The 13,403-nt window shown below is 37.1% G+C and overlaps 1 protein-coding gene across 1 annotated transcript in view; it reads left to right on the plus strand.

Moving 5' to 3' along the window:
- Positions 1-13,403, plus strand: part of ADGB (androglobin) — a 693,780-nt gene that overhangs the window by 196,188 nt on the left and 484,189 nt on the right. The gene's annotated exons all lie outside the window — the stretch shown is intronic.

A 13,403-nucleotide genomic window follows, 5' to 3' on the forward strand; every position in this document is an offset into this window, starting at 1 on the left:
TTCCCCATTAAAATACAAGTTGCTCCCATGGAACACCTTTATATTCATTATGTCTGCAATCTCCTTTGCTAATAAAAAACAAAACTTTATTCTATATTAACTCTTATGGCAATCCAGCGTAGAGCTACGTCATAGGGTATGTAGCCCATTGTACTGCATAACGTAGATCTATGTCCGACCTTCAGGCAGCCCATGTAGTCTCGGTTGCCAAGTGACAACCGAGACTTGCAGTTTCTGGGCAGCAGGCATTTTTCTTCATATGGTAACAGAGTACCATTGGTGCTTCGTATCCCTTACATCTACAAAAAACAAATAAAAAAAATACCTAAGATGGCCCCACTAATTCCTGTACATCCCTATAATCCAGGAGTATATACAGTATATGTACAGACGGAATATGGCTCCTTTTTTGCATAGTAGTGTTCTATGTGTCCCTTTATGCTTAAAGGGATATTAAACCCAAACATTTTCTTTCATTATTCAGATAGAGAATACAATTTTAAAAAAGTTTCCATTTTACTTCTATTGGCACATATTTATTTATTTATAAAATATTTTACCAGGAAGGATACATTGAGATTTCTCTCGTTTTCAAGTATGTCCTGGGTCCACAAAACATTGCATTGATACAATAGGGTACAATAAAAATTCAAAGACAATAATAATACATAATATATGCAATTTTTTTTTTACATAGAACAGGTAGGAAATATATAATCAACCATGACAGGTGCATTCTGTTTTGAGATATGCAGAGAGGGATCTCTTAAAGGATTTTAGGCTTGGGGAAGGTTTGAAAGTGTGCGGGAGCTCGTTCCATAACTGTGGCGCTCGGTAGGAAAAGGAGGATCGAGCTGCTTTCTTTTTGTATTGTGGCAAGCTAAATAATGTGCTGGTACTGGTTCGGAGGTTATAGGAGGTGGGAATAGCCATGGAGAGCATTCTGCTCAGGTAGGGTGGGAGCTTCCCAGAAAAGCTCTTAAACACAAGGCAGGAAAGATGGAGGGTGCGTCTGGATTCCAGCGTTAGCCAGTTTAGTTCTTTTAGCATGTCACAATGGTGGGTCCTGTAGTTACATTGTAGCACAAAGCAGCAGAACGAGTTATACAGTGTATTAAGTTTATTAAGGTGAGTTTGCGGTGCAGGTGCGTATACTACGTCCCCATAATCCATGATAGGCATCAGCATTTGCTGTACAATCTTTTCCTTTACTGTAGGGCTCAGGCAAGATTTGTTTCTGTACAGGGCACCTAATTTTGGATAAAGTTTAGATGCAAGTTTTTCTATGTGGAGGCCAAAAGATAGATTAGGGTCTAACAACATACCCAAGTATTTGAAAGAGTGGACTGTGGTCAGTGTGCAATTGGATTTTGTTTTGATGCATAGATGGGAAATTTAAGTGTAATTTATGACTGGTTCTTAAAATCATTGTGACAGATTTGTTAGTGTTTAGGAAGAGTTTGTTTTTTGAGATCAACTTTTCTACCTCTGTGAACTGGTCTTGGAGCACTGCTTCAAGCTGCGGCAGATCGGATTTGTTTGAATAGATTACCGTGTTATATAAATATGCCTGATTCTTGTGTTATTCTTTGTTGAAGGGATACCTAGGTAGGTAGCGTGCACATGCCTTAAGCACCACAATGACAGGAAATAGTGCTGCCATCTAGTGGTCCTGCTACTGTATAACATTGTCGCAAAACTGGTGCCATATAGTGCTGTAGACACGTGCGCACGCATGAGCTTACATCCCAGCTTTTTAACAAAGGATAACAAGAAAACAAAGAAAATTTGATAACAGAAGTAAATTGGAAAGTTGTTTTAAATTGTATGTTCTATCTGAATAATGAAAGAAAATGAGCAGATACTGTACAGTCAGAACTTAGAAAGAGCCCCCTGGTGGTTTAAAGATAAAGCTGAGGGCTGTAACCAAGGAGTCTCAGGTTCCATCCTTGGCACAACTGTGACACTTGACAGATATAAAGTCCATTAATGCTTAACCATTTCTAGTCTGCTTGCACTTATATATATTCCAACCCTTAGCTAAAGAAAGAAAAAGTAGACACAAAATAAGTAACTACTTGCAAGACATATATATAGGGTATATTGTACCTGCATAATCATACCCACATTTTTGGATTCAGTTTATTGAAGGGATAGTCTACACCAGAATTTTTTTTGTTTAAAAAGATAGATAATCCCTTTATTACCCATTCCCCAGTTTTGCATAACCAACACAGTTATATAAATACACTTTTTACCTCTGTGATTATCTTGTTTCTAAGCCTCTGCAAACTGCCCCCTTATTTCAGTTCTTTTGACAGACATCCATTTTAGCCAATCAGAGCTGGCTCACCTGAACTCCACGTGCCTGAGCACAGTGTTATCTATATGACACACATGAACTAACACCCTCTAGTGGTGAAAACTGCCAAAATGCCCTGAGAGAAGAGGCGGCCTTCAAGGGCTTAGAAATTAGCATATGAACCTCCTAGATTTAGCTTTTAACTAAGAATACCAAGAGAACATAGCAAAATTGGTGATAAAAGTAAATTGTAAAATTGTTTAAAATGACATTCTCTATCTGAATCATGAAAGTTTATTTTGGACTAGACTGTCCCTTTAAATCTGTTCTATTACTTTTACAGTGTCCTCACTGTCTATTAAATAGAAAACATGATGGTTTACACGTGCAGTTATGCTGGTAATGTTTTTCTGTATTCTCAAGCATATTGTCAGTTATTTTCTGATTTATTTATTGAGCTGTAAAATGTTACTCTCTATTACTCATTTCTCTTAAGTATGTATTTCCCATACATTCTTAATTTTAGGCATACACAGATGCTTATGTACGTATGCTGATATTATTTTATAACAGTGATGAAAACTCACAATAATTTTATTTTTTATTCGCATAATACTTGAACTGACCTCAGGTATTCATGTATGCTCAGTATTTCATTGCAAGTATCTATATTCATAAATGCAGATTCTTTTTATTCAACTCATGGCTGATTACTTGGTTCATTGTATATAATTTATCATATGTACAGCAATGTACAAATGTATTCACTTGTGCCTATTAAGGGTTACATGTATATACAGCAAGACATACAGTATATATTTGTATGTTTGTTTTTAAGATATAGTCTTAATGATGTGTTATTCCATATTTGTAAATTCATGTATCATATTTGCTAATTATGTGTACCTTTTTGTATGTAGTATACAGAACATACTAATTACAGGTACTTTATTGCTGTTTACATGTATTTTTTCGTACACATAATATATGTGTTGACAGAACTTTCTAGTTACATGTACAGTACTTTATTTGCAAATTATAGGTACTTATTGTAAAGATTCTGTGTAACAGAATGTGCTAATTACATGTACCTTGCTTACTAATTACATGTACCTTGCTTACTAATTACATGTACCTTCTGTATGCAGATAAATGTATGATCACCTTATCTGCTACTTACAAGTCCATTATGGTACTCTACTTTGGTAGATTCTGTATAGACAGCACACAACATGTTAATTCTATGTACTTTATTTCTACATTCAGTTAACTATTGTACACAGTATAGGTTCTGTCTTGAATGAACATACTAATTTCCTGTTCTCTATTTGCTAATTATAGGTTCATTAAAGGGACACTCAATCAAAATTAAACTTTCATTATTCAGATAGAGCAGCAATTTTAAAGAACTTTCCAATTTACTTTCATTAACAAAATGTGCAGAGTATTTTTATATTTAAACTTTTTGAGTCACCAGCTCCTACTGAGCATGTGCAAGAATAAGTGTGTATGCATTTGTGAATGGCTGATGGCTGTCACATGGTATGTGTATGCATGTGTGTTTGGCTGATGGCTGTCACATGGTACAGGGGGAGTGGAAAAAGACATAACTTTTAAAATTGTCAGAAAAAAAAATGTACTACTCATTTGAAGTTCAGACTAAGTGCTATTGCATTGTCTTGTTATGTTGCATTTGTTGATTATGCAAATCTACTGTGTTGACTGGTCCTTTAAGGCTGTGACACACTGCAAGCGGAGCGGTGTGCAGCGTGTAGATGCGGATGTGCGCGCTCAGTGTGTCCTGCCTTTCATCTCTGAGCACTCTGCTGCGTCAGGTCGCGTAACTGAACGCTCAGAGATGAAATATTTAAACTTCAGAAGCGATGTGACGCGGTGCGAAGCAGCTGCTTCACCTCGCGCCGTATCGCTTGCAGTGTGTCACAGCCTTTATTGTAAGCAGTAAAGATTCTGTATTGTCAGAACATGTTTATTACATGTACCTTAGATACTAAACACATGTATTTATTAGGTCACATGCCAGTTATATGCAGACATGTATATTTTCAAGTACATTATTTTCACTCTGTGTTTTTAATATAATGTATCATCACACATTGCTAGACTTGATACATGTTATCAAAGTACCTGTATTTCAGGTACATTGGTTAAAGGGACACTGAACCTCAATTTTTTCTTTCGTGATACAGACAGAGCATGCAATTTTAAGCAACTTTCTAATTTACTCCTATTATCAAATTTTCTTCATTCTCTTGGTATCTTATTTAAAAAGCAAGAATGTAAGTTTAGATGCCGGCCCATTTTGGGGGAACCTTGGTTGTTCTTGCTGATTGGTGGATTAATTAACCGACTAATAAACAAGTGGTGTCCTGGGTACTGAACCGAGAATAGCTTAGATGCCTTTTTTTAAAATAAAGATAGCAAGAGAAGGGAGAAAAAATGATTATAGTAGTAAATTAGAAAGTTGCTTAAAATTGCATGCTCTATCTGAATCACAAAAGTAAAAATTTGGGGTTCAGTGTACCTTTGATTTTATATTTCAGTCCATACAGAGAGGTAGTGCTAAGTATACATATCCTATCCCTGATACAATATTGCACACAGACTAGCTTTTCCATAATATTTAGATACCTTGCTTTACAAGTTGAGGATCTAGGGTTGAATTCAACTTTGAATGCTGTTTTCCCCCCTTTCAGCTAGTATTTATGGTTAACATATCTCTTTTCCTATGCATTAAATGTCTGGTGCAAGATTTCATAGGTATCTAACCATTGTACTACTTTAATTATTTGAGTCTACTAAACAAACATTTGTCATCTTTTACAGTGTGCGTTCTAGGATTACAGTTTTTTTTTTTCCTTAAAAGGGTTATAATTTTTCCTTTTGCTATATCAGCAGGGTGTTCTGGGGGTCTTGAAGGATGCAAGGAGTAGGTCACCTCTGGAGGTGAGGTTACCTATAAAGTCCTCTGGCAATGCAGGAAGTGTCACAGATTCTGTCCTGGGCAGCAGAACCAATCCACAATCCAATGTCAGCATGGGATGTGTTTTTTTTCTGTCTAGTCTGTTTATCCAGGAGAGTGATCTCTCCTGCAGGAGATCTTCAATCTCTTATTTGCCAAATAGGGCCTGTGGTTGTAGATCTGATGGCTTATCTTTTGAAGCATAAACTTCCAGCTTATTGTGCCAGATCCTTGAACTAATTCAAATGATAGAAGTCTTAGCGTGTCAATGAAACATTCGACTGGCCTATTTTTGCCTCTTCGTCTTTCTTCCTCATTGACAAGCTCCTCTTGTCCTCAAGCACTTCTTTTCCACCCAGATCTCAACTTTCTGAGTTATTGGCGGGGAGGTTATCATTTAATCTAAAACATAGAGGTTTCTTAGTCTCTGTAATTGTCTCTCTGTTTCTAGCTAGGAAATCTATGTCCAAAAGACTGTCACAAGATTTGGAAGATATCTTCGAATTGTGTTCTTCCAGAGGATTTTCTTGATATTCCTTTAGGATTCCTAGAATTCTTCAGTTTGTACAAGATGGCCTTGACAAGGGTTTGTCTGTTAGCTCCCTAAAGGGTTCTGATTTATCTGTTCTCTTTCATAGAAAGTTAGCTAAATTTCCTGACTATTGTACTTTTGTCCAGGCGCTAGTAAGAAGTAGGCCAGTGGGGAGACCTATTTCTCCTCCCTGAATTTGGTGCAAGGTCCTCCTTTTGAACTATTGCATTCCATTGATATCAAACTTATCTTGCTGATTGGTGGATTAATTAACCGACTAATAAACAAGTGGTGTCCTGGGTACTGAACCGAGAATAGCTTAGATGCCTTTTTTTAAAATAAAGATAGCAAGAGAAGGGAGAAAAAATGATTATAGTAGTAAATTAGAAAGTTGCTTAAAATTGCATGCTCTATCTGAATCACAAAAGTAAAAATTTGGGTTCAGTGTACCTTTGATTTTATATTTCAGTCCATACAGAGAGGTAGTGCTAAGTATACATATCCTATCCCTGATACAATATTGCACACAGACTAGCTTTTCCATAATATTTAGATACCTTGCTTTACAAGTTGAGGATCTAGGGGTTGAATTCAACTTTGAATGCTGTTTTCCCCCCCTTTCAGCTAGTATTTATGGTTAACATATCTCTTTTCCTATGCATTAAATGTCTGGTGCAAGATTTCATAGGTATCTAACCATTGTACTACTTTAATTATTTGAGTCTACTAAACAAACATTTGTCATCTTTTACAGTGTGCGTTCTAGGATTACAGTTTTTTTTTTTCCTTAAAAGGGTTATAATTTTTCCTTTTGCTATATCAGCAGGGTGTTCTGGGGGTCTTGAAGGATGCAAGGAGTAGGTCACCTCTGGAGGTGAGGTTACCTATAAAGTCCTCTGGCAATGCAGGAAGTGTCACAGATTCTGTCCTGGGCAGCAGAACCAATCCACAATCCAATGTCAGCATGGGATGTGTTTTTTTTCTGTCTAGTCTGTTTATCCAGGAGAGTGATCTCTCCTGCAGGAGATCTTCAATCTCTTATTTGCCAAATAGGGCCTGTGGTTGTAGATCTGATGGCTTATCTTTTGAAGCATAAACTTCCAGCTTATTGTGCCAGATCCTTGAACTAATTCAAATGATAGAAGTCTTAGCGTGTCAATGAAACATTCGACTGGCCTATTTTTGCCTCTTCGTCTTTCTTCCTCATTGACAAGTCCTCTTGTCTCAAGCACTTCTTTTCCACCCAGATCTCAACTTTCTGAGTTATTGGCGGGGAGGTTATCATTTAATCTAAAACATAGAGGTTTCTTAGTCTCTGTAATTGTCTCTCTGTTTCTAGCTAGGAAATCTATGTCCAAAAGACTGTCACAAGATTTGGAAGATATCTTCGAATTGTGTTCTTCCAGAGGATTTCTTGATATTCCTTTAGGATTCCTAGAATTCTTCAGTTTGTACAAGATGGCCTTGACAAGGGTTTGTCTGTTAGCTCCCTAAAGGGTTCTGATTTATCTGTTCTCTTTCATAGAAAGTTAGCTAAATTTCCTGACTATTGTACTTTTGTCCAGGCGCTAGTAAGAAGTAGGCCAGTGGGGAGACCTATTTCTCCTCCCTGAATTTGGTGCAAGGTCCTCCTTTTGAACTATTGCATTCCATTGATATCAAACTTATCTTGGAAAGGGCCTTTCTTGTTAGCAATATCTCCAGCTAGGAGAGTTTCTGAGTTATCAGCTTTATCCTGTGATTCTCCTTTTTTTTTTTTTAGTTTTTATACAACGCTGTACTTCGTACTAAATTATGATTTTCTTCCTAAGGTAGTTTCTTCGGAAAATGGCAATCGGGACAGGAGATTGTTGTTCCTTCTTTGTATCCAGATCCTGCTAATTCTAGCAAACAATTTTTACACAATCTTGATTTAGTCAGAGCATCGACATTTTATCTTCAAGCTACTAAGGAGTTCAGGCAAGCTTCCAGCTTGTTTGCTCACTACTTTGGGACTAAGGGTAGAAGGCTACTACTGTAGTTTTGGCATCTTGGCTCAAACAGGTAATTCACAAGGCTTGCTTGGTGTCGGTTACGTCACTCTCTAAACGTATCACAGCCTATTCACAGCCTATTCCACAAAATTAACTGCTACTTCATGGGCTTTAAAAAACGATGCATTGTTGGATTAGATTTGCAAAGCTGCAAAATGAGCGTCTCTGCATACTTTTTCAAAATGTTACCACTTTGATGTTTTTGCTTCTTCGCAAACAGCTTTTTTCAGGAAAGTCCTTCAGGTCACAGTGACTGATAAATAGGAACTGCCAGAAAATTGTCCCACCCATTCTGTAACATGGACTATCTGCTTGGGTATTAATCCCACATGTTATGGAGCCCTATGGACTATCATCATTTACAATAGAAAGCAAAATTTATGCTTACCTAATAAAAATTTTTATTTCGGAATAATGAAAGTCCATTGGCCCCACCTGTTTAAATTTTTTGGGCAACAGTTCTAATTTGCACCTCTAGAGACCCTGCTTTTGTCTTTCCTACCTATTTGTTTTCTATTCCCTGCTCGGCTATACGTTAAACTGAGGAGAGATGGCAGGGATTAAAGCTCTCGTGGGGGTTCTCAGCCTCCTCCTAGTGGCGGGAATTATATACCACATGTTATGGAGCCCTATGAACTATCATCATTCCGAAAGAAAATAATTTATCAGGTAAGTATAAATTTTTGTTTTTATATGATTTCATTTAGCGGCGAAATGGTGACATGAAATATACCAAAATGGGCTTAGATCAATACCTTGGGTTGTCTACATTAAAGAAATATATAGTATTGATAAGTAAATAAAAACAAAAAAAAACCCAAGGCTTTATTTCTGTTTAAATGCGAGATAGCAAAAATGCTACAAAATTTTCGGTACTTTGAGGAGGTTTTTCTCTAAAATTCCCAGTACTGAAAAGGTAAATAACACATTTTTTGTATTATGATTGCAATATTATAAGTGTAACACTTTCAGAACAGTGAGAACTTATAATGGCAAAAGATAAATAAAACTAGAAATTCACAGCTCTTCTATGAAATATTAATATCACAAACACAAAACCTTCTTCCTAAAAAGAAAATAAACACACCAAAAGCAAAATACTTTTTCAAATCACGACAATAATTAAAATACTGTACATAGCATTATACAATAAAATACATATTAAAACATTTTATATACATGCATGATATACCCACAATCCCCCACATCCTGTAGGTGTATTATTGATGTCCTAGAAGAGATTGAGTTATTGTTGACACATATAAATTGTTTTGCTATTCAATACCGTGTAAAGGGATCATTTACATTACACCTTCAATGTATGTGGCGTTGCTGCTTTTAACATTTCACAAGTATCAAAAAAGCATCACCACCCACAGAGATGTATAGTAAAACACCTCTCTGCGAGACTGCCTTCAAACACTGATTTCAGCCCTTTTTAACATTTCACTGGCAATCTCGATCGCACGACGGATCCCTTTTTAAAATATTACCATTGCCACAATGCTTTTAACGTCAGGGCCAAATAGAGAATTATATAAAAAACAACATTGCACAGGGTGTTTTGTTTAAAACTTTTAACAGTAACAAAACATAAAGGTTACTTATTAACCCCATTCCTACTTATTTGTTACATTGTAAAAATTTAAATCACGCGATCGTTCACGCAATCGCGTGATTCAATTATGGGATCGGGTCAAGGGGTAGTGCCTATGATGCTAGGCATGCCCTCCAGCCCACGATCCCAGATAGGAAGTCGTTATGGCTTCAATTCAACCAAACGGTTAGGTCGTTCCATGCCGTCCTAACGGCGCTAAAGCCCAGGAAGGGGTTAAGATTAACCATCATTTGGTTCTGTTTACAGAAAACCCTATTAAAGTATTAAAAACGGAGTATATATATATATATATATATATATATATATATATATAGTACTAGATATGAGATGTAATAAACCAATTTATTATTTTTTATAAACCTGTTTGTCTAATGTACTTAAAATGCAGTATTTTTCATACTTTTCACTCATTTGCTTACTGTGCCACTCACAGTAAAAAAAAATACAAAAAGGAAAACTATACCATACAGTCAGATTTGAAAAACATCCTTTTTAAGAATGAAGAACACTAAGCACAGAAAGTTCTGTATTAAAATTGTTGAAAGGATTTAAAGTGACAGTAAGCATCTTGTAATGTCAAGTTTATTCAGCAGCAAACAATAAATTAGCATTATGTGGTCAATTTATCAAGCTTTATCAAAGATCGCTGCACCATAACCTATCCGCCTGATCTAAGGCGGCGGACAGAAATCAACCCGATCGAATATGATCGGGTTGATTGACACCCCCTGCTAGTGGCCGATTGGCAGCGAATCTGCAGGGGGCAGCATTGCACCAGCATGTGCTGTCGGCATTTATCGATGTGCATAAGACATGATATGCTACATCGTATCATGTCCGCTCGCACATTAATAAATTGACCCCTATAGGTGAGTTTGAAAATGTTTTCAGTGCATTATCACCATTTTTTGCTGTAATCTTTTCTTAATTGCCAAACATCATCCACCACTTTCCTTATTTGTGGGATCTGTTCAGGACGTGTTACTGGAGTAGCCATGGAGGGGTAGTTATCAACGCGTCTACTTTACCTGCCTTCGCCGGTTCAATACGCCCGCCTAAGCTCGCCTACCATCGCCGCCGCAGACCTGAATACGTTCGCCTAAGTTATCAATAAAGCTGTCAAAAAGCCGCGCACCAAGTACGGGGCGATGAGCAGCGACTGTGATAGTTATCACTCATCCGATCTCGCTGCTCTTCGGCTTTTTCTACAGCTTTATTGCTAGCCTTTCACTAAGCACCCAGACTAAACTACACTGTTTCTACCCCCCTATACCGGCGCCCCCGGAGCCTCCCGCAACTAAATAAAGTTAGTAACCCCTAAAACCGCCGCTCCTAGACCCCGCCGCAACTCTTATAAATGTATTAACCCCTAAACAGCCGCTCCCGGACACCGCCGCCACCTACATTATACCTACGAACCCCTATCCTGCCCCCCCCTATAACCGTCGCCACCTATAATAAAGTTATTAACCCCTATCCTGCTGATCCCGCACCTCGCTCCAACTAAATAAATAGTTTAACCCCTAAACCGCCGCTCCCGGACCCCGCCGCAACCTATATTAAACTTATTAACCCCTAATCTGCCCCCCTACAACCGTCGCCACCTATAATACATTTATTAACCCCTATCCTGCCCCCCACTACAACCGCCGCCACTGTAATAAATTTATTAACCCCTAAACCTAAGTCTAACACTAACCCTAGCACCCCCCTAATTTAAATATTAATTAAATAAATCTAAATAATATTTCTCTTATTAACTAAGTTAATCCTATTTAAAACTAAATACTTACCTTTAAAATAAACCCTAATATAGCTACAATATAAATAATAATTATATTGTAGCTATCTTAGGATTTTTTTTTTTTTTACAGGCAACTTTGTATTTATTTTAACTAGGTACAATAGCTATTAAATAGTTATTAACTATTTAATAGCTACCTAGCTAAAATAAAGAGAAATTTACCTGTAAAATAAAAACTAACCTAAGTTACAATTACCCCTAACACTACACTATACTTTAATATATTATTCCTATTTAAAACTAAATACTTACCTGTAAAATAAACCCTAAGATAGCTACAATGTAATTAAATAATTACATTGTAGCTATTTTAGGATTTATATTTATTTTACAGGTAACTTTGTATTTATTTTAGCTAGTTAGAATAGTTATTAAATAGTTATTAACTATTTAATAACTACCTAGCTAAAAGAAATACAAAATTACCTGTAAAATAAATCCTAACCTAAGTTACAATTAAACCTTACACTACACTATCATTAAATTAATTAAATAAATTAACTACAAATAACTACAATTACATAAACTAACTAAAGTACAAAAAATAAAAAAAACTAAGTTACAAAAAATAAAATAAATAATAAATAAAAATACAACCCCCCCCAACATTAAAACCCACCACCCACATAACCCTAATCTATCCCAAACCCCCCTTAAATAAACCTAACACTACCCCCCTGAAGATCATCCTACCTTGAGTTGTCTTCAGCCAGCCGACCCACCGATGGGACCAAAGAGGAGATCTGGGATGTCTGGCAGCAGCGAACATGAACTTTCGCTATGGTCAGACTCCCATTGATTCCTATGGGATCCGCTGCCTCCAGGGCGGCGGTTTGAAAACCAGGTACGCTGGGCCGGAAAAGTGCCGAGCGTACCTGCTAGTTTTTTGATAACTAGCAAAAGTAGTCAGATTGTGCCGCACTTGTGTGCGGAACATCTGGAGTGACGTAAGAATCGATCTGTGTCGGACTGAGTCCGGCGGATCGAAGCTTACGTCACAAAATTCTACTTTTGCCGGTCTCTAGCCTTTGATAACTAAGGCGAATCAGCCTCGCCACAAATACGCTGCGGAATTCCAGTGTATTTGAGGTTGACGGCTTGATAACTACCCCTCATGGTCATTATGTCAGCAAAATCACCAATGCTTTGCAGTATTTTATCAGATAATCCCAGTGCTACGTAATTTGGAGGCACAATGTAAATAAACGATAATAATAATAATTAAAGATTTTGTATCATTATCTCAGGTCCAGCTCTCTCAGGTCAGGGGCTGGTGAGGCACTGGCAATGATACGCTCCAAGAAGCTCATATGTAAAATTATCTCTCCACTTTGTAATACCAGCTCACTCTAATGTGCGTTGGTATTACAAATTCACAGTAATGCTTCCATTTTCCTTCACCATGTATCACGTGACTGCCCTCAGCCAATCACAAAGTGCGTATACATCTATATTGTGAATTGTTTGCACATGCTCAGTAGGAGCTGGTGCCTCAGAAGGTGTGGATATAAAAATATTGTACACATTTTCAGATTTTTTTTTTAATTGCATGCTCTATCTGAATTAGTCCCTGTTGTTTAGGCTTTTAAATGAGCTTAAACAACATTGTTGAGTTTGACAGCCTAACCACATATTTTCTTTGGCAATATTTTGCAGCCAATATCATGGTTGGCAGAATGTAGCCGCTATTGTTTTAGGGACTTTCCTGTTAGAGGTCACATTTTTAAAATTTACAAACTCCTGTTAACCATTTAAACGCTACAACACTGTCACTTCGGCATCCAGACAGTATTTTTGTGGAGGACAACTGGCAATCCTAGGTGGAAAACACTTTGCCTTCTCCCCCATTGCTCCTTGGCATTTTTACTTTTGGCTTTTGTTTCCATGATGGAGGTCGGGACTTCAACTAAATAATTAAGTACATCTTAAAAGAACATCAGTCAAAATTAAAGGGGCATGATTTTATTTCATGATTTGGATATAATTTTTAACAACTTTCTATTTTTTTTCATTATCAAATTTGCTTCATATTGTTGGTATTCTTTGTTGACGGAGCAGCTGGGACAAGTGGCGTATAGTTGGAGCAACCAATCAGCATCTAGCTCCCTGTAGTGTATTGCTGCTTCTGAGCCTA

This window comes from Bombina bombina, chromosome 4, assembly GCF_027579735.1.
Source record: "Bombina bombina isolate aBomBom1 chromosome 4, aBomBom1.pri, whole genome shotgun sequence".
In the NCBI taxonomy this organism is placed as follows: Eukaryota; Metazoa; Chordata; class Amphibia; order Anura; family Bombinatoridae; genus Bombina; species Bombina bombina.